Consider the following 26,858-nt stretch of genomic DNA (forward strand, 5'->3'; position numbering starts at 1 on the left):
CTTCCTTCCTTCCTTCTTTTCATTCTTTCTCTATTTACTTTCCTATTTGTTTATTAATTTATTTAAAAGTCATTGATTTAATAAAAAAGAGAATTTTATTTAAAGATTCTCCCTTAATAGTACATTGTTACGTGCATGTGTTATACAGAGCTTGTATTAATACATGTGACATTATGTATTCCCTCAGTAAAATTTTAGTTTTTTGAGGATGAAAGTCTTTCTTTTGTACTTATATTCCCCCATGCCCAGTGATAAGAGCTAGTAGATGCTTAATATTTATTCACTAGTGGATTGATATATAAAAATCATAAAATTCCTTTAAAGTTGCATATATAGATAACTTCTATAGCTCTTTGATTATAAATATCAAAAAGATATAAAATATATATTTTCAAAAGATATCTGATAATTTCAAAGGTATCTGAAAACCTTGTTGTATATTTAAAAGGAATAGCAAATTGTAAATAGTAGATTTAAAATTGTAAATAGTAGATTTACAGTTTTATATGCAATTGTTTTTATTGCACTATATTATGGAAATGCTAATATTATTCCATATATATAATATATATATATATTTTAAAAGTATCTGCTAATGTTATGGAATATGCCTGGAGTAGATTCCAAATGGAAGAGATATTTCCTAAAGATAGTTCCTTTAGATGCTCCTGTTCAATTTTGAGAGGGTTTTGATTACATAAAGCCCATGGGTCTTATTAAAATAATGAAATTTACAATTGCTATGTAGAGCTCTTTATGACTATTAAGTTAAAAAAAAAAGACAAAGAATGCTTTTCCCCCACATCATGGCATATAATTGGAAGAACAACCTAAAGAGTTATCGATCACTACATGTAATTTGGAAGGGATCATAGAGTCAAGGACAAGCAGTTCTCCTGAGGACTGCTGCTGTGAATAATTTTGAAGTTCTGATCACATAGTATAGTGAACTCTGTTTATTCAGCAATAAATTAAAGCAAAATATTTACAGAAACCAAAGTTCAACATTCACAATGATATAGCAACTTACTACTAAAGCGGTCACATATTCTTAAACAGAAGATACCATTCAGTAAGTCACAATCTGAATCAATCAATATGAAGTACCCTTCTAAAATCTTCTTGATTGGAGACTGGCTTCCAACCATCCTTAACTCAATTATCCCTAAAGAGCGATCATCTTTAAGGAGTACAAGATACAAAATACAAACTCTCCCACCCCCAGGTCACAGTAAATATTGCTCTTCTTAGTCAGCACTAAGTACCCAAGGAAAGGTCCTTTCATCTTGATTCAAGATTGACTCCCAAACTCCATGTTTCCTCTTCCATGCTCCCAGATCTTTTCTGAATTCACCCAACCATCACCTGGATTCACAGGTAGGCAGCTCACAGCTACTGATCCAGCTCTACACATCAAGCTTAGCAGAGTTACAACAATGCTTCTGGCGCTATCATCAATTCACTTTCTGCCTGTGAAATCAAAACACACCAGTAGACTGGGTCTCTGTCTGAGCAATCAACACAAATCATCAATAAAGTCCCAGGATTTCTGAAAACATCAGCAAACAAGAAAGTCCTCTTTCAGGTCTTCTGAACCAGCAGTAAGGTCCCAGGCTTCTGTAACAGTAGCAACATCCTCTATCAGCAGACAGATCTGACAAAGTAACATCAACACAGACAAAGAGCCTGAACCACAGCCATTCTTCTCTATTCTTCCTCCCATTTCTGCTCAGTCCTAGCTGTGCTTGAGCTTTTATATCATCAGCTCTTTCCTGTTCCACCTACCTCTTATGTCCTTCCTGTTCTGGTCTTTGTCAACTTCTTCCCACTGTGGGCTTCACAGGTTCTACTTCTAACAAAGACTTGATATAATCTCAGGTAAGGCTCAAAGACAATTGAAGAACTGAAACAAGAAGCTAAGTACTTGAACAACTAAAACAAGGAACTAATTACAATTTTGCTTACCATTACAGGAATTGGGCCTTTAATTAAACAAAATGTAAAGGCAGACTAGAGTGCATTTCCTAAAGGTGTCAAATGCACTACTGGGGCCAAATTCAGCCAAAAACACTCTTGCATAGGGTCCAAACCAGCTTAAAATGGAATTAAGAAATGTTTGACAAAATAAATAAGAATATAGGACAACATAGACAATGTTAATTTGTGGTTTTCTTTGTTTATACATGGCCCTCAGGAATCCTTTTTCTATTTACATGGATACCACTGATTTAGACAGTTTCACAACTCTTTTACTGACTTCAAACTCTTCACTGAAATACATATACTTTTTCTTTACACTTTCTTTCCATGAATGCCATAAAACTACACATCATGGTATTTCTCAGTCTCTGAAGAATTAGTTTCAGGTCACTAATGGTAATAATTAGAAAAACACACAATGTATGTGAGTTAGATGCAGCACATTGCCATTACAGAATTGTTCAAGAGAAGGAAATGTCAAATATGTCATCACCGAGTTACATAAATGGAAAAGGATGTGAATTGATAATATAGCAAGAATGAGAGATAACAAATGGATGTTACATGTGTTACATTGGTATCCACAAAATTTCAGGAGATTTAGAAAAAGGCCCCCAGAATATTCAGTCGACTCCCTTTGTAGGATTTACTGGAAGACAAAGACAGGAGTTTATACAAGATGAAAGGCTGCAAATGAGACACCATCTGTACCTCTGTAGTAAATAAAACCCTCATTACGATCATGGATCCATTAAGGAAATTGGTTTGTAAATGACTTATAAAGTAGACTTGGGGAATATCACTCAGTTAAATGAATGAAATATGCACAAAGGTCCATTTAAGGTCAGGTTTTTATCCTAGTTTTCAAATTTAGTGATACTGAGTGAATTGACAGAAAATATAAAGATTTGTATTATGAATTTGCCCTGCTATGACTGCAGTGTAGGAATACTAAAAATCAGAAGGTTCTATGGGGGAAAACACCTAAACTCTAAACTACAAATTATTTCCTGCCCCAGTGGATTCTCAGCAACCTTTTGACTTTAAAGGAAAGACAAAAATTCATCCTGAAGGGTAATTATTTGGAGGATGAGGGAGGAGAAGATGATTGGATACAACATTCGTGCCTTTTCAACCATAACGATGGCATTGCTAAAGTAATAGCAATAAAAATTTTGAACCATGACAGGCATTTCTGTCTCTCCTCATAGAATATTGTTGGTTCCTCCTTCAAATGTACTTCACATAAACCTAAAGATTGCTCAGAATAAATCTGAGATGGAACTGACATTTTCGTGCACAGAGATTTAGCCCTTCAAAAACACTTTTGATTATTTTTTCTTAAATTTTAAGAACAAAACTCACAGTAATAATAAAGTTAGCTTTGTTCCTGAATGCTTACTGATTGTTATTACAGCATTTTGGACATGTTTACAATTTTTAAAAAGGATTTCTTTTTCTAATTGATTCTGCTAACGTAGGAAGAAATAACTATTTCAGACCCTCTATCTTCTAGTTTTGTGCCCTTATCACCTTGAGCATAGCAAGTATATTTTCCTGCTCAGAAATCCATTTGGGAAATTCATCAAGGAGGTGGTTCAAGGCTGTAAAGCCTATAGGCTGAGGAACAATGTACTGCAAAATGTTGTTCAGTTGTTTCTAACTTGTTGTGATCACATTTGGGGCTTTCTTGGCAGAGATACTGGAGTGGTTTGCTATTTCCTTCTTCAGTTCATTTTACAGATGAGGAAACCGAGGTAAAAAAGATTAAGTGATTTACCCAGGGACCCACAGCTAAGTATCTGAGGCCAGTTTTAAAATTATGAAGATAACTCTTCCTGATTCCAGGCCAGCACTCTATCTACTACACGACTTAGATGCTCAGCATATACTATATTATCTTCAAATTAAAGACATGGAAAAAAAAACAACTATATAATTGAAAAAGTGGATACAAGGAAGAATTTTTTTCTGTCTTTCATCAATTTTGTAGCCTGGAACAATTACTGCAATTTTTCTCCTGGGTGTTTTTCCTGGTTGGGTAAAATTCACTGTGATATTCTTCATGTTTCATAATGTCCTTGTCATCTTTCAAAAGATGATCACAAAGTACCTGTTTCTTTGATGCAGATAAATCAAAGTTAGTAATTAGGTCACATAAGATAGTTTCTCAATAACACATTTTCAGCATTTATTTCTGAAGTCATACGATAAATGAATTACAAGATAGGCTTTAAGGAGAAAGTAAGTATAAATTTACTCCTATGTGGCCATCTCTGGATAAGGGCAAGAGAAACCTGCAAAATTAGTATTTTCTTTGTTTATTGATTTACTGTCTTTTACAGTTTTATGGCACCATTCTCTGCTAATAGAAATTGCTTTCTCCACAATAAAATTGAACTTCCTCTAGAATGTTCCCTATATTTTCTTCTCAAGAAAAACTAATTCTTTTAAAGTCAGCTGATGTTTATATACATATGTATGTATATGTATCTATGCATGAGTGTATATGTGTATGTGTGTGTGCATACACATACATGTGCATACACACATACACATATGCTCTATGTATCTATCATCTCTCTATCTTTCTATCTATCTATCTATAAAAACACTTTTTTTTGAAGAGTAAAACAGATTGAGATGCTAATACCACTGAGATCAGACTATCAAACTTAAGGCCTTTAAAAAATCAACTTCCTTCTCTGAGCCTAATTCTCCTATTTAACCTAAACCTTTTTTCCCATATGTTTACACACACACACATACATGTATATGTGCATATATCTATATCCACCCGTGCATATAAACACATATGTGTATATATTTTTGTATACTTTATACTATATTTGTACATATTATATATACATATATGTATATATAATACACACATGTGTCTTATATTTTATACACATATATTACATGTATACATATATGTATATATTTTGCAGAATATCTAATTTTATATACTTACATATATACATATCTATCTAGATATATAGGTGCACAATATTTATATACACATGGTTTTATGTATATATGTATGTGTGAATATGTATATATGCAGAATATACCATTTTTGGACATATATGAAGATTAATTAAAGAGTTTTAGATTTAGAGCTGGAATGAACCTTAGATAGTGCAAAGTCAAGCATAAGCAGCTTTACAGAAGAATGCTACTGTTAACAGCTTTCAAGGTTCTGATTATACAGTATAGTGAACACTATATATTCAATAACAAATCAGAGCAAAACATTCACAGAATCAAGGTATAGCATTCACAATGTTACAACTTATCACAGATAATCAAAACACAGCATTCACAATGACCTATCACTAAAATGGCCACATAGTTTTCATCACAGTGGTCACATAGTTTGGACCAAAGTATAATCATTTAGTCAATCAATCACTTAGCAACTCAGTTATTCAATCAACTCAATCATTCAATCATCCTTAAGGAGGCTTGCCTTCTTAAGAGTCACAAAATTCAAAAGTCAAAATTCTCGACTCATGGGGCACACTAAGTTACAAATCAGTCACTATTTAATCATTATTCACTACTCAATCATCAGTTACTACTCAATACCCTCTTAAGGGGTAGTGGAAAATACACAGGCCATCCACCCCTAGTCACAAGTAAATCACAGTCTTCTCAGTCATGACACAGTATCCAAGTAAAGTCTACTTTCAGCTTGATTTGAGACTGGCTCTCAGTTTCCATGGTTCTTCTTCCATGGTCTCCACTTCTACCTGGATACACCAAACAGTCACCAGGGTTCAAAGGAAGATAGCTCCCAGTTCCTTATCCAGCTCTCCATGCTGTTCCTGTTCCACACTGAAGCTCCCAGTGTCCAGTCTACCTTAAATCCTTCACAGTCTCTGTTCCTGAGAAATTAAAGCTTAACAAAGCCACAAACAGGTTCATGAAAAGTACCAGCATGACAGTCCTGCTTCCTCAGTTGGCGGCAGCTCTAGCTGGCTCTTAGATATCTTCAGCAGCTCCCAGAATCTCTGGCTGGCCCTTGGACTCAGCTGCTCCTCAGAAGAAGCTCCAGCTGGTTCCCAGAATCAAAATCACTTCGCCCAGATTCCCAAAATCAAAATCATTCTCTCCAGCCTGGGGGGCCTTTCCTCTTCAGCCTTCCTGGGGAGGCAGCAGCTTTTGCCTCCATGAAGCTTCCTCCAAGAAGATCTGTCTAACTATCAGGGACTTCTCCTTATATACACAAGGCATTAGCTCCTTCCTGTTTCAGCTAACCCTTTCCTGTTATGTCAGCAACTTTCTGTTTCTTTAACAGAGTCTTGATTAATTACTAAGTGCTTAGTACCTCTCAGCTTAGCAAAACAAAAGGGATCAAATTGCATTACTATAACAGATAGTTTCTAGTTTAATCCCCTCATTTTACAATGAAACAAACTTGGGGACCATAGATTTTAAGTGATTTACCCAAGGTCACACAAGTGGTACTGAATTCAGTCAGAGACAGGGATTGAACCCAGACCCTCCAACTCCATATTCAAAGTATCATAATATCTGCATAATCCATATAATCTTTAATGCTTCAATGTCTACATGGAAGAAGGTTTTCATAAATGCCTCATGCTTATTTCACCTGATTATTTCTGCCTTCTTAAATATTTTATCACTGACTTAAACAAAGTGGCATGCTTATCCAGTTCACATATGCAAGGGAAATGAGGGAAGGTGGTCAGGATGAACATTTACTATATAACTGCTATGTGCTAGGAACTGTGCTAAGTGATTTACAAATTTTTATCTCATTTGATCCTTACCAAAACCTTAGGAAGGAAGTATTATTATTGTCTCCATTTTATAGATGAGACAGCTGAGAAAGGCAAAGTTTAAGGGCCTTGTTCCATTTCATATGGCTAGTAAATGATTGAGCCTGGATTTGAACTTAGATCTTCTTTACTCCAAGCCCAGTGGTCTTTCTACTAAGCCACTTAACTACTTCAATTTGTTTTTGAATCATGGCTTGAAACTAGATCTAACATAGTTAGTATCAGAGTCAGAATTAACAAAGATTTTTGGGATAAGATTTTGGATAAAATCTAATAAGATTGAATCTAATAGAAGTAAATACAAACACTTGAATATAAAAATTATACATGTAAGAAAGAAAAAGTGTCTCTGAAAAATAGTTGATGTAAAGGAAAAAAAAGATCTTCAAAAAGATTTTTAACATTTTCCATATTTTTTTTGTTTAGTTTTAGTTTTCAACATTCATTTCCACAAGGTTTTGAGTTAGATATTTTCTCCTTGTCTTTCCCTTACGCACCAACCCAAAACAGTGATCCTACTGAATACCCCTTCACACAATCTATTCTCGCTTATATCCTCCCCCATTCCCCCTCTGATTTTCTAGTAGGGCAAGATGGATTTCTATACACTAGTGCCTATATATATTATTTTCCAGTTACATGTATAAATAATAATAATTTTTTAACCTTTGATTTTAAAACTTTAATTTCCAGATTCTTTCCCTTCTTTCCTCATCACCCACCCCTACTGGGAAGATAAGCAATTCAATATAAGTAGTACATGTGTAGTTACAAAAAACATTTCCATAGTAGTTTTATCGTGAAAGACTGACTATATTACCCCCCATCCTATCCTGCCCCCTAATTACTCTATTTTATACTTTGACCCTGTCCCTTTTAAAAAGTGTGTGCTTCTAACTACCCTTCCCCCCAATCTGCCCTCCTTTCTATCATCCCCCCTCTCATCCCCTTTCCCCCTACTTTCCCATAGGGTAAGCTACCCAATTGAGTGTGTATATTGAGTGTGTGTTATTGCCTCCTTAAGCCAAATTCAGTGGGAGTAAGGTTGAGCCATTCCCTTTTGGCTTCCTGTTCTTCCCCTCCATTGGAACAGTTTTCTATTGCCTCTTTTATATGAGATAATTTACCCTAATCTATCTCTCCCTTTCTCCTACTCCCAATAAAATCCTCTCACCTCTTAATTTTATTTTTTAGATATTGTCATTTCTAATCAACTAAATCTATGCCCTCTATGTATATTTTTATGTGTGTGTGTGTATACACACACTCACATATGTATTTATACATGCATATATCCTCCTATATAAACATATATACATATGTATACATATATATATACATACATATATGTTCCTTTCAACTATCGTCATACTGAGAAAAGTCTCTTGAGATGCAATTATTGTTTTCCATGCAGAAATGTAAATAGGTCAACTTTAATAAGTTTCTTATGATTTCTTTTCCCTGTTTACCTTGTCATTTTTCTCTTGCTTCTTGTATTTGAACATTAAATTTTCTTTTCAATTCTTTTTATTTTCATCAAGAATGCTTGAAAGTGCTCTATTTCATTGAATTGCCATATTTTCTGCTTAAACATTATACTCAGTTTTGCTGGGTAGGTGATTCTTGGTTTTAATCCTAGCTCCTTTGACCTCCAGAATATCATATTCCAAGCCACTCGAACCCATAAGGCAGAAGCTGCTAGATCTTGTGGTATCTTGATTGTGTTTCCACAACAGTAAAATTGTTCCTTCCTGGCTATTTGAAATATTTTCTCCTTGACCAGGGAACTCTGGAATTTGGCAATGATATTCCTAGGAGTTTTCTTTTTGGGATCTTTTTTCAAGAGATGATCAGTGAATTCTTTCAATTTCTATTTTTCCCTCTGGTTCTAAAATATCAGGGCAATTTTCATTGAGAATTTCTTGAAGGATGATTTCTAGGTTATTTTTCTTTTATTGTGGCTTTCAGGTAGTCCAATAATTTTTAAATTATCTCTTCTGGATCTATTTCCCAGGTCTGTAGCTTTTTCCAATGAAATATTTCACATTGCCTTCTATTTTTTTTTTTTTCAGTTTTTTTTGCTCTATTTAATAGCATCTTGATTTCTCATAAAGTCACTAGCTTCCACTAGCTCCAATCTAATTCTGAAGGAATTATTCTCTTCAGGGAGCTTTTGAAATTACTTTTCCATCTGTCAAATTTGTCTTTTTAAGGCATCTTCTTCTCATTGGCTTTCTGAGTCTCTTTTGCCTTTTGAGTTGTCTATTTTTAAGGTGTTATTTTCTTCAGTCAGGTTGTTGACTCACTTCTCATGGTTTTCTTGCATCATTTTCATTTCTCTTCCCAATTTTTCCTCCACTTCTCTTACTTGATTTTCAAAATCCTTCTTGAGCTTCTCCATGGCCTGTAATCAGTTCATATTTTTCTTGGAAGCTTTTGGTGCAGGAGTTCTGACTTCCATGTCTTCCTCCCATTGCATGCTTTGATCCTTTTTGTCCCCAAAAAAGGAATCTGGGGTTTGATTTCTGTGCATGCTTTGCTTCCTCTGCTTGCTCATATCACCAGTCAATTACTTGACTTTTGAGCTCTTTGCCACAGTAGTACTCTGCTTCCAGAATGGAGAGACATTTTTTCCCCAAATTGCTGGTGTTTTCATAGCTGCCAGAGCTATTAGTTGTTTGCCATCACTGTAGCCCCCACAGACTCAGGTCCACTGGCCACAATCCCTAGGACCTCCACCCAAGACTATGATCTAAATTCAAGCAGATTAAAGCAAGAAAGATTACCCTCTGAATGAGAGCATAGTCACCCTACAATCTGCAGGCCAGGGAGCTCTGGAGGCAGTAACATGGGGCAGCAGCTGCAGCCACTGTAACTCCACAAACTCTTGCCTCAGGGGCAGGGGCCATACCACACCCTTCCTTTCCAACAGAGTTCCTGACTGACCTTTTACTTGCCACTTGTTATTTATGGGTTTAGGTGTGGGGGGCTATTGATATCCCGTCCTCTCACTTACCCATAGTAAGTCTTCGGTCGTCACCGGCCTCCTAGGAGGAATTACCAGACAGAGCACCCGAGGTTTGCAGGAGTTGTTTATTCAGGCTCAGCTACATCGCGACTGCCCTGAACTTCCGCATCAGGGCAACTTATAGGTACATATAGCCAATCATCTTCTACAGCTCTATTTATTACCTTTTAAGGTCATACATCAAGCAAGCAGGCACTAGCCCATATACCATTACTTCCTGGCCCCCAACATTTAGGAGTCTGGATACTGTAGTGGCAAGCACCCCAAGCACGTCCTCAGGGTTTGCTGCCAATACAGGTTCTTAGATCTGCTTTGTTAAAGGAAAGCAACTCAAAATGGGTTAACAAGCTTACTTTAATCAGTCAGACATATATTGTTTACCTTGTTCAGGGGAAAAGGTCAGCACCCCGAACTTCAAAGTATACAGGCAGAATTATCAAGACAGAGACAGATCAAGTAGACAGATTTCCAAACTGTCCAACCATTACATCCATACCCAGTTGACATCTGTGTTTTTCAAAGCCAGGGGGACCCTGGACAACGGCTTCCCAGAATACAGATCAAATCACAGAACACTTCTCAAAGTGAACCCCCAAAACAAAGCTACACATCAGGGCTTATATAGCCTTCTCCTGGCTCAGAGAATGTAACAACCTTTTGGGCCCACTAGCCAATCAAAAAGTATCTACTGAAAAACAAGCCTCCCACCCCAGGCTCCAGGTGCAGTTTAGCCTAGGGGCAGGGAAGATCTTCCAAATCTGCATTCCCATTACATAGAGTCACACAGCTGCTAGTGATACAATCACCTTAAGTCTGGTCTGGCTATGCTGGTCAGGGCTGCCCTAAGGCCAAAACCATATGATTCACACAGGAGTGTGCTTTGCTCCTAGTGTGCTGTGATGGACCCATTCTGTAGGCCTCCCAGGCTTCCTTCAGTGGGAGATTTGTTTCTCTCTGTTACTTTGTGGGTTCTGTAGCACTAAAATTTGTTTAGAGTCATATTTTATAGGTATTTGAGGTGGTTCTTGGGGGAGCTCACAAAATTTCCTCCTTCTATGATGCCATCTTGTCTCTGCCCCTCTGCCCCCCACATTTTCCACATACTTAAGAATTGAAAAATATCTGGGGATTTTAGTTGAGTGTAAGTTGAATATGATAAAGAATATATCATGACAGTCAATAATAAAAAGTCATAGCATCCAAGAAAAATACATGTTATAGAACCATTGGTTTCTCCCTCACTCCACTTTAAGAGTACCATATTCAGTTTTCCATGTCATATTTTAGGAATGACTTTGAAAAGATGAACTATGTTCAGAGAAGTGTATCTTAAGATAGTGAAGAGACTAAAGATCATGTTTGTAAAGATAAATTGATGGGATTTAGAATGTTTTGCCTAGAAAATAGAAGACAAATCACATATAGAAGATTTTAACTCTTTGAAAGGCTACCATGTTGAAGACAGATTAGAATTGTTCCACTTAGCTTCAGAAGATGTACCTAAGGGCAATCAATGGAAATTTTAAAGAAGCATTTTAATGTCTGGTATATTTAAACATTTTCTGACAACTGTTGATATCTAAAAGTAGATTGGGACATCTTGGTCTTGAGATGTGTTTGAGATATTCAATTGTAATTATCAAGACGATAGTTGGTAATGTGGAGTAAGAGTTCTGGAGGAATATTAGAGCTGGATATATAGATTTGGGAGTCAACTGCTTAAACATATTTATTTAAATGATGAGAGGAGATAAGATAACTAAGGGATGGAATAGAGAGAGAAAGGTACCATATTGACTGTACTGAGAGTATTAGCTAACATGATGGAAGTCAGTAAAAATCCAAAATTATATGTATATATATCCCAAGAGTTTGAAATAATGATTATATATATATATATATATATATATATATATATATATATCAAGAGTTTTTGTATCTAATAAGATGAGATTCAATTGAGATAAATGTAAAACTTTATGTTTGGGCTTTAAAAATATCAAATGACTATGTATTAGATGAGAATTCATGACTACACAATTCTTGAAAAAAATTCTTTTGGTTTAGTGTATTGAAATCTTCTAATGAGATTTTATAATCTCTGATAGTCCTCCTAACTTTAGAAATATCTAATTTTGTGGAGGAAACATCCTAGGGCATTCCCTTGCAAATATCTTTATAGCCAAAATTCTTCCATCCTAAAACTGAAGTTTATTTTTAAGCCCATGTAGGACTTTACACTTATTCCTATTATATTTAATATTTCTACATTTGTTAAAATTTCAAGATTGTGCTGGGTCTTTTGGAATAGGCATTATTGTTCAATGTATATTTTTCCAGTATTTCTATAATAAAAAAATAAACATGTTTACATCCAAATAACTGATTATAGCAGCAGGCACCCTAGCATTCTAAGAATGGCTGCTAGTACAGGTTCTTTGATCTGCTTTTCTAAAGGCAAGAAGCTCAAAAGGGGTTAACAATCTTGCTTTCATCAAACATATCTCATTTACCTAGTTCAGAGAAAAAAAATCAGCAGCCTGAACTTCAGGGAATACAAGTAGAAGTTATGAGCAGACAAAAAATACAGGCAGAGAAACAGACCAGCAGACAGGGCTTCTAGCTCTCTGACCATTACATCCATACCTAGTTAGTTACCAGAGAGGGAAGCACCAACATACCAGAGTCTCATCTACCCAAATCATACAACTCTTCCCATGAGTGAGCCCCAAAGTAAAACCTCACATCAGAGTATCTATATATAGCCTTCTCCAGGGTCAGAGAACATCACAACCTTTGTGACCCACTGCCCAATCACAAAGTAACAAGAGGTGATTCCTGAAAAAGGTGTTCCTGAAAAGCAAGCCTCCCCCACAGGCACCATGTGACCACATTTAGACTATTAGGGGGCAAAGTTTACTTTCAAATCAGGGAAGGTCCTCAAATTCACTTAAGCCTATTAAGGCACAGGGAAGATCTTCAAATTCAAATTCCCAATAGTATTACAGAGCTAAAAAATCTTGAATAGAATAGGAACAAAGAGAGAGTATACTCTCTCATATCATAGTAATTAGCCATTGTCACTACCATATAATTTGCCAATGTCTCCCTTATAATGATAACTGTGAAACACATAGACTTATTATCTGAATACTCACTTGCATTGGAAAGGGTAAGAGTGAAGCTATTACATCTCCCCTAAAGGTCCTAGGGGTAAACATTGAAGGGTTTGTAACAACATTCTAATGATAAAATTTTTAGCCATTATATAATATGTTCTCCTCTTTATCATCTATATAATTAACATATCAGATAACACCACATTGATCAGTAGATTTTCCTCATTGTCAATTAACCAAATAGCACCAATTAACTTTTTTATCTCCTCTTCATAGTATTTTAATTTTTTTTTTCCAATCATGTAGTGAAGATAGTTTTATCTTTCTCTCTCTCTCTCTTTTTTTTTTTGGAGGGAGAAGGTAGGGCAATTGGGATTAAGTGACTTGCCCAAAGTCACATGGCTAGTTTTGTGCTAAGTGTCTGAGGCTGGATTTGGATACCGGTCCTCCTGATTCTATTCACTGCAAAATTAGTTAATTTTGTAAAATAGTAAAAATAGTTTTGAACATTCACTTTTGAGTTCCATTTTTTCTTCCTCACTCCCCATGCTCCTCTCCAACACAGCAAACAATCTGACATAGGCTATACATGTAAAATCATAGTAAACATATTTCCACATTGGTTTTGTGAAATAAGAATCAGAATAAAAGGAAAAAAAAACATAAGAAGGATAAAAAGAGAAAATAGTACACTTCAATCTACATTCAGACTCCATAATTCTTTCTCTGAATGTGGATAGCATTTTCCATCATGAGACATTTGGAATTGTCTTAGATCACTGTATTACTGAGAAAAGTTACATCTATCAAAGTAGGTCATTGCACAATATTGCTCTTACTGTGTACATTATTCTCCTGTTTCTGTTCACTTTATTCATTGAAGTTCATGGAAGACATTTGGGGTTTTTTTTTTTTTGGTTTCTGAAATCAACCTGTTAATGATTTCTTAGAGCACAAAAACATTCCATCATATTCATAAACCACAACTTGTTCAGCCATTCCCCAATCGATGGGCATCATCTCAATTTCTAATTCTTTGCTTCCACAAAAAGAGCTACTATAAATATTTTTATACATATGGGCCTTTTTCCTTCTGTTTTTAATGATCCCTTTTAGATACAGACCTAGTAGTGGTATTGCTTGAGCAAAGGATATGCAGTTATAGTCCTTTGGGCATAGTTTTGAATTGCTCTCCAGAATGGTTGAGTTAGTACACAACTCCACCAATAATACATTACTTTTCCAATTTTCCTACATTTTCTCTAATATTTATCATTTTCCTGTTTTGTCATGTTAGTCAATTAGATAGCTGTGATATGGTACCTGAGAGTTGTTTTAATTTGTATTAATTTAATCAAGAATGATTTAAAGTATTTTTATATGATTATAGATAGCTTTAATTTCTTCATCTGAAAGGTGCCTTCATATCTTTTGACCATTTATCAATTACTGAATGACTGGTATTCTTATACATTTGGCTCAATTCTCTCTCTCTCTCTCTCTGAGAAGACACACACACACACACACACACACACGATTAATGAGACCTTTATCAGAGACACTAGCTATAATTTTTTTTCCCAACTTTCTGCTTCCTTTCTAATCTTGGTTTAATTGGATTTTTGCAAAAACTTTTTAATTTAATGTAATTAAAATGATCCATTTTGCATTTCATAATATTCTCTCTACTTGTTTTGTCATAATTTCTTCCCTTCTCTGTAGATCTGAAAGGTAATGTAATCCTTGCTCTTTAAATATGTTTGTGATGTCACACTTTTTATCTAACATTTGTACTCATTTTGATTTAGCCTTGGTATATCATATGAGATGCGGTTTCATGCTTAGTTTCTGCCATATTATTTTTCAGTTTTCCCAGCAGTTTGTGTCAAATAGTGAATTCTTACCTGAGAAGCTGGAGTCCTTGGGTTTATCAAGGAATAGATTACTATAGTCATTGACTACTGTTTCTTATGTATTTAACCTGTTCCACTGATCCATCACTCTTTCTTAGGCAGTGCCAAATAGTTTTGGTACATCACATAGTTTTGATGATTGTTAATTTATAATACAGTTTTAGATCTGGTACTGCTAGGCCAGCTTCCTTTGTATTTTTTTTTCATTATTTTCTTTAATATTCTTGACTTATTTTTCTTCCAGATTAATTTTGTTATTATTTTTTCTAGCTCCATAAAATATTTTTGGTAGTTTGACTGGTATGAGACTCAATAAGTAAATTAATTTAGATAGAACTGTCATTTTTATTATATTAGCTCAACCTAACCATGAGCAACTGATATTTTCCCAATTATTTACATCTGACTTTATTTGTGTGAAAAGTGTTTTATAATTGTGTTGATACAGTTCCTTGGTTTCCTTTGGCAGGTAGACTCTCAAATATTTTATACTATCTACAGTAACTTAAAAATGAATTTCTCTTTCTATCTCTTGCTGTTGGATTTGTTAATAATAATAATAATATATATAAATACTGATGAATTACGTGGGTTTATTTTATATCCTGCAACTTTGTAAATTTGCTTAATATTTCAAAGAATTATTCACTTGATTATCTAGGATCTTCTAAGTATACTAAGTATACTATGATATCATCTGCAGAGTGAGAGCTTTTTTTCCTCACTGCCTATTCAAATTCCTTCATTTTTTTTCTTCTCTTCTTACTAAAGCTAACATTTCTAGTGAGATATTGAATATAAGTGGTGATAATGGCCATCCTTGTTTCACTCCTGATCTAATTGGGAATGCTTCTTGATCATCCCCACTACAGATAATGCTTGCTGATGGATTTAGAGAGATGATACTTATCATTTTTATGGAAAACTTCATTTATTCCTTTGCTCTCTAGTGTTTCTAGTAGGAATGTATTTTGTCAAAAAGTCTTTTTTTTTTTCCTGTAACTATTGGGATAATCATATGATTTCTGTTCATTTTGTCATTGATATAGTAAATTATTCTGATGGCTTCCTTAATAGTGAACCAGTGTAGCATTCTTGGTATAAATTCCATCTGGTCATTAGTGTGTTATCTTCATGGTGAATTGCTGTAATCTCTTTGCTAATAGTTAATTTGGCTCTTTTTTTTTTCTACATCAACATTCATTTGAGAGATTGGTCTACATTTTTTCTGCTTTGGCTCTTCCAGGTTTATGTATTAGCACAATATTTGTATCATAAAAAGAATTTGGGAGGACTCCTTCTTCACCTATGTTTCCAAATAGTTTATATAGTATTAGAAGTAATTGTTCTTGAAAGATGACTGAGGGACGGAAGTACCGACTGTAGGCTGAGGACCAGAGCTGAAAGTTGGCACCAGTAGCCTGAGATGCAATAGCCAACGGAGTATGGGAGCCAGGTCAGCCATGGCATAGGCCTGGTTTGGTTCCCCAGGGGCCCATGGCGAACAGCCCTGGCCTGGGCTTGTGAACCCAGAATACTGGCTACACAGGGTATGAAAACAATACTACTCCCCCTTCCACAGCACCACCTGCCAGCAGGGCACTGTCCCAGGGTGCAGTCACTGCCATCATCACTGTTATTCTCAGTCCTGGGTATCCTCCTCCAGGTAGTGGCACTAGTCCTGCTGGGCCAGAAGCTTCGTGAGAAACACCAAATAGAGGGCACCTACAGGCCTAGCAGTGAAGAACAGGTGGGTGCCCTGACTCCACCCCCCCAACTCCCCTAGGGGAGGCTTATCTGAGCACTGCTTCCCCCCCTCTTCCTGCACATAATCCCATACTCCATTTCTGGTTTTGGACCTGCCTGAAATTGGGAACTCAACCGCTTTGACAACCCTCTTCAAGGAGTATCTGGAGTAACACTGAGAACCCAAAATGCCTGGGGCTGGCTGGCAGGGAATGGGCAGGGGGTGGTGGCCAAGCTGCTGGAAATGGCCACCTTCAGTGCACCACCAAGCCTGCTGCAGTATTCTGCCTCTGGTCTGTGGACAATGGCCTGGTCCTGGCAGCTACTACTTCTGCTTTTCCTGACAAGAACTGTGGCAGCCACCTGGCTCTCTCCCCTCATGGCCTGTTTCTGCCTTTCAACATTGGTCTCCTTGCCTTTCAGTTGTCCCATGAGGCTGAAGCAGCCCCAAGTCCCCAGGACTCAAAGAACAAGCCATGGGGCTGGGTGTCCTGCTGGGGTTAGAGTGGGTGCAAAAAGTTTGGTGCCCCTTCCCCTTTTTGGGAAGGGGCAGAGACTTTGGTGGACATAAAAGTAGAGCACTCCTTCCCCCACCTGGGGCCATTTGATTAACATTCCACCCTCCCAGGGGCCACTTAACTCTCTCAGGATTCATCTTCCCCTCTGGATGAATAATAATAGGGATTTGAATTGAAAAGAAGGTGTTTGGAAAAGTCTTCCATCCCTTCTGGAAAACTTCCCCCACCTCCTTTTTCTGCAACTTTCTCCTCTCCCTGGTCCCTTCTTTCACTACCTCCAGTTCTCTAGAATTGTCCCTGGGAGGGGCTGCTTGATTTGTATTTTTTATAAAGATGATCTTAAAGTAAAAAAAAAAAGAATTAATTGTTTTTTAAATATTTGGTAGAATCCACTTGTAAAACCATCTGACCCTGAAGATTTTTTCTTAGGGAATTCATTACTAGCTTGTTCAATTACTTTTTATTGAAATAGAGTTATTTAAAAATTTTATTTCCTCTTCTGTTAATCTGGGCAATTTATGTTTTATATAAATATTTATCCATTTCACTTAGATTGCATATTTATTGGCATACAGTTTGACAAAATAGCTCCTAATTATTGTTTGGTGGTGAATTCAACTTTTCCATTTTTATTACTGGTAATTTGCTTTTCTTCTTCCTTTTTACTAATTTTATTTTTAACATTTATTATTTAATTAATTTTTAGTTTTCAACATTCATTTCCACCAGATTTTGAATTCCAAATTTTCTCCCTATTTCTCCCATCCCCCTCCCCCAAGATGGTATGCATTCTGATTATTATTTCCCTCAATCTGCCCTCCTTTATATCAGCCCTCCCCCCTTTATTCCTTAACCCATACTTTCTTGTAGGGTAAGATAGATTTCTATGCCCCATTGCATGTATATCTTATTTCCCAGTTCCATGTAAAAATCCATTTGTTTTTAACATTTGTTTTTAAAACTTTGAGATCCAAATCCTCTCCCTTCTTCCCTCTCCACCCCCAACCACTCTCATTGAGAAGACAAGCAATTCAATATAGGTTATACATGTGTAGGGACCCAAAACAATTCCATAATGATCAGGTTGTAAAAGACTAACTATATTTCCCTTCATTTTATCCCTCCCCCAACCACTTATTCTATTTTCTCCTTTGACCCTGTCCTTTTTCAAAAGTGTTTGCTTCTAAACACACACACACACACACACACACACACATACCACTCACATAACTTGTGATTCAATAAGAGCAAACTGTTTACATTCTTATATGGTAAGCTGACACCTGTCAATATTGAGAATTGCATAATTTTCACATTTAAAAGGGATATACATAGATAAAGGGTGTGGTTATAAATTAACTAATCTGATTATAAAAACATTATTAAGGGGTGCAAAGGAATTGTAATGGGAGAAAAGGAAACAAGGAGTCAGAAAAGGATAAATTATGCCACATGAAGAGGGATAAAAAACATACTATAGTAGAAAAAGAAGGGAGGGAGATGAACCTTACATGAACTTTACTCTCATGGGTTTTGCTTCAAAGAGAGAAAAACATAATCAGTTAAGTATAGGATTCTGATCTGAAGAGACACAAAAACTCATTATAGTAGAGGGAAAGAAGGGAGGGAAAAGCATTGTATAAGATTTACTCTCACTGGATTGGATTCAAGGAGGGAATTACATACTTTGTTAAACATGAAAATCTATTGTGCCCTACAGGCAGTAGGAGCAGAAAGGGGGAGGCAAGAGAGGAGATTGGTGAGAAGGAAGGGAAGAAGTAGTAAGGGGGATGGGTAGGTAAAGGGAGGGGTGGATAGGAAGGGAATACTGAGGGAGACAGTGGTCAAAATGAAAACTCTTAAGGAGGGGAAGGGAGAAATAAAAGCATAAACAGGGGAGGGTATAGGATGGAGGGAAAGACACAAATATTAATCATAACTGTGAATGTGAATGAGATGAACTCTCCCATAAAATGGAGGTGGATAGCAGAATGTATTAAAAACCATAAACCTACTATATGCTGTCTACAAGAAACACATTTGAAACAAGGGGATACACCCAGGGTAAATGTCAAAGGCTGGAGTAGAATATTTTATGCTTCAGCTAAAGTAAAAAAGGCAGGGGTAGCAATCCTTATCTCAGATAAGGCAAAAGCAAAAATAGATCTAATTAAAAGAGTTAAGGAAGGAAACTATATCCTGCTAAAAGGCACCATCAACAATGAAGCAATATCATTACTTAACATATATGCACCAAGTGGTGCCAAATTTCTAGAAGATAAATTAAGGGAGTTTAGAGGAAGAAACAGATAGCATAACTATATTAGTAGGGGACCTCAGTCTTCTCCTCTCTGAACCTGATAAATCTAAATTCAAAACAAATAAGAAAGTAATTAAGGAGGTGAATAGTATTTTAGAGAAGGTAGATACTGTAGACCCCTGGAGAAAATTGAGTGGGGATCAAAAGGAATATACCTTCTTCTCAATGGTGCATGGCATATACACAAAAATTGAGTATAAAAGCCTCACAATTCAGTGCAGAAAAGCACACAGTAAATGCATCCTTCTCAGATCATGATGAAGTAAAAATTATATGTAATAAAGGGCCATGGAAAGGAAGACTAAAAGTTAATTGGGAACAAAATAATCTTGTCCTAAAGAATGTGTGGGTCAAACAACAATTCATAGACATGATCAGTAACTTCATTCTAGAGAATGATAATAATGGGACAACATACCAAAGCTTATGGGATCCAGCAAAAGTGACTCTTAGGGGTATATTTATATCTCTGAATGCATGCGTGAATAAAAGAGAGAAAATAAACATCAATGAAATGGGCATGCAACTGAAAAAAAACTAGAAAAAGAACAAATTGAAAATCCCCAATTAAATACAAAATAAAAAATACTGAAAACAAAAGGAGAAATAAAATTGAAATTGAGAAAACAATTGAATTATTAAATAAAACTACGAGCCGATTTTATGAAAAAACAAAATTGATAGACCTGAAGTCAATATGATAAAAAAAGAAGAAAATCAAATTACCAGTATCATAAATGAAAAGGGTGAATCTACCTCCAATGAAGAGTAAATTAAAACAATAATTAGGAATTATTATGCAGAATTTTATGCACATAACTTTGACAATCTTAGTGAAATGGATGAATATTTACAAAGATATAAATTACCCAGATTAACTGAAAAGGAAGTAAAATACTTAATTGACCCCATCTCAGAAAATGAGATTGAACAAGTCATCAATTGCACTCCCTAGGAAATAATTCCCAGGACCAGATGGATTTACTAGTGAATTCTACTAACATTTAAAGAAAATTTGATTCCAATACTCTACATACTATTTGGGAATATTGAAGAAGGAGTCCTAACAAATTCTTTTTGTGACACAAATATGGTACTGATACCTAAATGAGGAAGAGACAAAATGAAGAAAGGAAAATATAGACCAATTTCCCCCATGAATATAGAAGCAATTATTTTAAATAAAATTTTAGAAAAAAAAAAACTACAGCAAGTTATCACAAGAATAATTCACTTCAATCAGGTAGGCTTTATTCCAGGAATGCAAGTATGTTTCAATATTAGGAAAACCATCAATATAATCAATCATATCAACAAAAAAACTTGTAGTAACAATATAATTATCTCAATAGATGCAGAAAAGGCATTTGATAAAATACATCTGCTCCTATAAAAAACTATTATAATAAACCTAATATAATAAAAATAACAATTTTATTTAAATTAATTTACATATTTAGTGCCATCCCAATCAATCTACTAAAAATGATTTTATTTTATCTAAAAAGATTCATGAGGGAAAGGGATATCCACATCCAGAGAAAGAACTACAGAGTCTGCATGGGAATTAAAGCAAACTACCTGCTCTCTCTCTCTTTTTTGTGTTGTCTCTTCTTTCTCATTGTTTACTCCATTGGTTACGGCCCTTTTTTTACACCTTGACTAATGTTTAATGAGAAGGTATTTGTAGAACATATATTTGATTGCATGGCACTATGGGGGTGATGGGGGAGGACAGAGAGAGGAAGAAAACTTGGAACTCAAGTGATTGTGGAATTAAATATTGTAAACTAAAAGTAAATAAATAAATTCATTTTAAAAAGTGTTTGCTTCTGACTACCCCACTGATCTGCCCTCCCTTTTATCCCTGCCTCCTTATCCTCCTGACCCTTACTTTGCTGTAGGGTAAGATACACAACTGAATGATTGTGTTATTCCATCCTTAAGAGAAATTCATTGAGGGTAAGCTTCCCTCATTCCCTCCTCTCTCATCCTCACCACTGTGAAACCTGTATCTTGCCTCTTTTATGTGAGGTAATTTACCACATTCTATTTCTCCCTTTCTCCTCCAATATATTCCTCTCTCACCCTTTAGTTTTATTTTTTAGATATGGTCCCTTCAAATTCAACTCACCCTATGCCATCTATCTATCTATCTACCTATATATCAATATCCTTCAACTAATCTGATTCTGAGAAAGGTCTCATGATTTACAAATGTCATCTTTCTATGTAGAAATATAAATAGTTACACTTTAATAACTCCCTTATGATTTTTCTTTCCTGTTTATTTTTCATGCTTCTCTTGAGTTTTGTATTTGAATGTCAATTTTTTGGTGGCAGAACCAAGATGGCAGTGTAGAAGTAGGAAAACTCCCTGTGCTCCCCCCCATAACCACTCAAATACCTAAAGAAAGTGACTCTAAACAAACTTTAGGGCTACAGAACTCACAAAGTGACAGAGAGAAACCTCCCCTGAAAGCAGCCTGGCAGGCTGACAGGAAGGCCATTGCCCTGTGCTGGGAGCAGAGCACAGCCCCACATAAGCACATGGTTTTAGCCTCAGGGATGTCCCAACCCTGGAGTAGACTTTGGGAGAGTGGATCACCAGCAACTGTGGCAGTTTCCAGATTTATCAACCCATAAATGCCAAAGACAAAGTGAGAGGTCAATGGACTTTGGGAGTAGGGGTTCGGGAGTGTGGTCTGGCATCTGCCACCAAGAGGGAGAAGGGGCTGAGGCATGCTGGCGACTGCTGTGTGGCTGCTTCAGAGCTTGTGGCCTGCAGATTGTAGGGTGACCAAGCAACCAGTCTTAGGGGTGATTGCTCTTGCTTTAACCTCCTTGGATCTGGATTGCTGTCTAGGGTGGAGTTCCTGGGGTGTGTGACCAGGTTCCAAAGTAGGTGGAAGCTTCAGAGAGGGCATCCAACTAATAGCTCCAGCAGCTGTGAAAACCCCAGGGATTTGGGACAAAGCTCTCCTCTCTGGAAGCAGAATTCTACTGTGGCAAAAAGCTAAAAAGTCAAATAATTGAGTGGCAACATGAGAAAGAAAAGGAAGCAAAGCAAGCACAGCAGTCAAACTTTAGATTCCTTTTTGAGGGACAAAAAGGATAAAAGCATGGTACAAGAGGAAACCAATGAAGTCAGAACTCCTGTAGCAAAAGCTTCCGAGAAAAATATGAACTGGTTATAGGCCATAGAAGAGCTTAAGAAGGATTTTGAAAACCAAATAAGAGTAGTGGAGGGAAAAATTGGGAAGAGAAATGAGAATGATGCAAGAATATCATGAAAAGAGAGTCAACAACTTCAACCTGACTGAAGAAAATAACACCTTAAAAAATAAACTAACTCACATGTTAAAAGAGGCTCAAAAAGGAAATGAGAAGAATACCTTAAAAATCCAAATTTGCCAGATGGAAAAAAGATTCTCAAAAGCTCATTGAAGAGAATGATTCCTTTGGAATTAGATTGAAGTGAATGGAAGCTAGTGACTTTATGAGAAATAAAGATACTATTAAACAGATCAAAACAAATGAAAAAATAGAAGTAAATGTGAAACATCTCATTGGAAAAACCACTGACTTGGAAAATAGACACAGGAGAGACAATTTAAAAATTATTGGTCTATCTGAAAGCCATGATAAAAAAAGAACCTGTAAATAATCCTTCAAGAAATTCTCAAGGAAAATTGCCCTGATTTGTTATAACCAGAGGGAAAAATAGAGGTTGAAAGAATCCACTAATCACCTCTTGAAAAAGATCCCCAAAAGAAAACTCCTAGGAATATTACAGCCAGGTTCTGGAGTTCCCAGATGAAAGAGAAAGTATCACAAGTAGCCAAGAAGAAATAATTTGAGTATTGTGGAAACACAATCAGGATAACATAGGATCTGGCAGCTTCTACATTGAGGGATTGAAGGGCTTGTAATATGATATTCTGGAGGTCAAAGAAGCTGGGATTAAAACCAAAATCTCCTAAACAGCAAAACTAAGTATCATGTTTCAGGGGAAAATATGGTCACTAAATGAAATAGAGGACTTTAAATCATTCTTGAAGAAAAAAACCAGAGTTCAATAGAATATTTGAAATTCAGATACAAGAAGCAAGAGAAACATGAGAAGGTAAACAGGGAAAAGAAATCATAAGGAACTTATCAAAGTTGAACTATGTACATTCTTACATGGTAAAATGATCATTGTAATTTATGAAACTTTTCTAAGTATGAGAATATTTGAAGGGAGTATAAATGTGTGTGTGCCTATGTGTGTGTGATTGTATAGGAGGATATATAAGCATATGCATACATATGTGAGTTTGTGTATATGTGTACAGTTATACATAGACAGAGAGCACAGGACCAATTGAATAGGAAGGGATGATACTTATAAGGTGAAATTGAGAGCTGAGAGAGGAATGTAATGAAAAGAGATGGGGAGAGACGAAATGGGGTAAATTATCTCATATATAAGAGGCAAGGGAAAACTGTTACAATGGTAAGGAAGATCAGGAAGGTGAAAAGGAATGGGTCAACCTTACTCTCATTGAATTTGGTTTAGGGAGAGAATGACATACACACTTAATAGGGTATCGCACCATACAGAAGAGTGGCTGGGGGAAGGGAATGGGAGGGGGGTGTCAGAAGGGAGGGAAGGTTGGGGGAGGGAATTTAGAAGCCCACACTTCTGAAAAGAGACAGGGTCAAAGTAGAGAATAGAACAAGTAGGGGTCAGGATAGGATGGAGGGAAATATAGTCAGTCTTTCACAATATATGCAGTATGGAAATGTTTTACATAGCTACACATGTACAACCTATATTGTATTGCCTACCTTCCCAGTAGGGGTGGTTGACTAGGGAGGTAGGGAAAGAATCTGGAATTCAAAATTTTTAAATCAAATGTTTAAAAATTATTATTGTTATTTCTTTCTACATGCAACTGAGAAATAAAGATATACAGGCACTGGGGTATAGAGATCCATCTTGCCCTACTGGAAAGTCAGAGGGAGCATGGGGAAGGATATAGGAGAGGGAACATTGGGGGAGTGGTATAAAGTGGGATCACTGTTTAGAGTTGGTGGATAGGGGAAAGAAGGGGAGAAAATTTGTAACTCAAAATCTTTTGGAAATGAATGATATAAACGAAAATAAACAAAATTCAATTTAAAAAAAAAGGAAGTCAAATTTTCTATTCGGCTCCATTCTTTTCAGCAAGAATACTTGAAAGTCCTCTATTTCGTTAAAAATCAATTTTTTCCTCCTGAATTATTATACTCACTTTTGTTGGTTAGGTTGTTTTTGGTTTTAGTCCTAGCTCCTCTGACTTCTGGAATACCATATTCCAATCCCTTTGATCCCTTAATGTAGAAGCCTCTAGGTCCAGTGTTGTCCTGATTGTATTTCCACAATACTCAAATTGTTCCTTCCTGGTTGCTTGCAGTATCTTCTCACTCACCTGGGAACCCTAGAATTTGGTTACAATCTTCCTAGGAATTTTCGGGTCTCTTTCAAGAGGCAATAAGATTCTTACAATTTCTGTTTTACCCTCTGGTTCTAGAACAGCAGGGCAGTTTTTCTTGGTAATTCCTTGAAAAATGATGGGTAGGCTTTTTTTTTTATCGTAGCTTTCAGGTAGTAGTCTGATAATTTTTACATTATCTCTTCTGCATCTATTTTCCTGGTCAATGTTTTTTTTTTTTTTTCCCCGAAATGAGATATTTCTCATTGTCTTCTATTTTTTTTTTCATTCTTTTCATTCTGTTTTAAAATTCCTTGATTTCTTATAAAGTCATTAGCTTCCATTTGCTCCATTATAACTTTGAAGGAATCAATTTCCATTTTGCCAATTCTGCTTTATAAGGCATTCTTTTGCTCATTGTTTTTTGGACCTTTTTGCCATTTGGCTTAGTCTATTTTAAGGCATTATTTTCTTTAGTATTTTTTGGTTCTCCTTTAGCAATCTGTTGACTTGTTTTTCATGACTTTCTTGCATTACTCTCATTTCTCTTCCCAATTTTTCTTCAACTTCTCTTACTTATTTTCAAAATTCTTTTTGACCTCTTCTGTGGCCTATGACCAATTCATATCTTTCTTGGAAGCTTTTGATGATGGAGCTTTGACTATTTTGTCTTCTGGTTGTATGTTTTGATTTTCTTTGTCTCCAAAGTAAGAATCAATAGTTTTAATTTTTTTTAATGCTGTTTTCTCATCTTCCCAGCCAAATTACTTTCTAACTCCCTGTCAAGGAAGGACTCTGTTTCTAGTGGGTATGTCAGAGGTCTCAGAAACCCAGAAAATTTCATTTCACACGATTTGCCCTACTTATATCCACCTTAATTAATACCATGCTCCTGTATGCCAGTAAACTTCTCCCTACTCCCCTGATTTTTGCTGGCTTTTGTGTGTTTCCATTCCTCATCAGACTGTAAAATTCTTTATTTTTTGTCTGTGATATTATTTAATTTATTTTTAAAATAAATTTTATGTTTATTTTTAGTTTACATCATTTATTTCCACAAGATTTTGAGTTACAAATTTTCTCCCCATCTTTCCCCTACCCACCACCCCAAAAGGGTGAACCCACTGTTTATCCCCTGCCCCAATCTGCTCTCTCCTATATCCTTCCCCATCCCCCCTACCACTTTTCAGTAGGGCAAGATGGATCTCTATACCCCAGTGCCTGTGTATCTCATTTCCCAGTTGCATGTAAAAAAAGATAATAAATAACATATTTAAAAAAATTTTTGATTTTAAAACTTTGATTTCCAGATTCTTTCCCTTCCTCCCTCATCACCCACCCTTACTGGGAAGATAAGCAATTCAATACAGTTTGTACATGTGTAGCTATGCAAAACTTTCCCATAGTGAATATATTTTGAAATATATGTGACTATATTTCCCTCCATCCTATCCTGACCCCCAATTGTTATATTCTGTACTTTGACCCTGTCCCTTTTCAGAAGTGTGGGCTTCTAACTTCCCTCCCCCCCACAACCTGCCCTCCCTTCCATCATCCTCCCTCTCATCCCCTTCCCCCCTACTCTCCTACAGGGCAAGATACACTATTTAGTTAGTGTGCGTCATTCCCTCCCTAAGCCAAATTTAATGAGAGTAAGGTTGACTCATTCCCTTTTGCATTCCTGTTCTTCTCCTCCATTGTAACAGTTTTCCTTTGCCTCTTTTTATATGAGATAATTTACTCCATTCTGTCTCTCCCCATGTCCTTTCATTATATTCCTCTCTCACCTCTCAATTTCAACTTTCAAGTATCATTCCTTCCTATTCAATTGGTCCCATGCCCTCTGTCTATGTATACCTGTACACATATACACACACATATGTATTCATATGTCCATATATGCTTCTATATAGGCATATGTATGTAAATATACACATAAGTATGTCTATATATACATACACACAAAT

General features: G+C 36.0%; 1 pseudogene; it reads right to left on the reverse strand.

Annotated features, from left to right (window-relative positions):
• The window catches only part of LOC138169914 (protein FAM32A-like), a 29,825-nt pseudogene extending 13,512 nt beyond the window's left edge, over nt 1-16,313 (reverse strand).
• Nucleotides 16,314-26,858: the final 10,545 nt, after the last annotated feature.

The sequence above is a fragment of the Petaurus breviceps genome, unplaced genomic scaffold (genome assembly GCF_028583685.1).
Source record: "Petaurus breviceps papuanus isolate PSGF00001 unplaced genomic scaffold, PetGlider_PUasm1.0 38, whole genome shotgun sequence".
NCBI classification, from domain to species: Eukaryota; Metazoa; Chordata; class Mammalia; order Diprotodontia; family Petauridae; genus Petaurus; species Petaurus breviceps.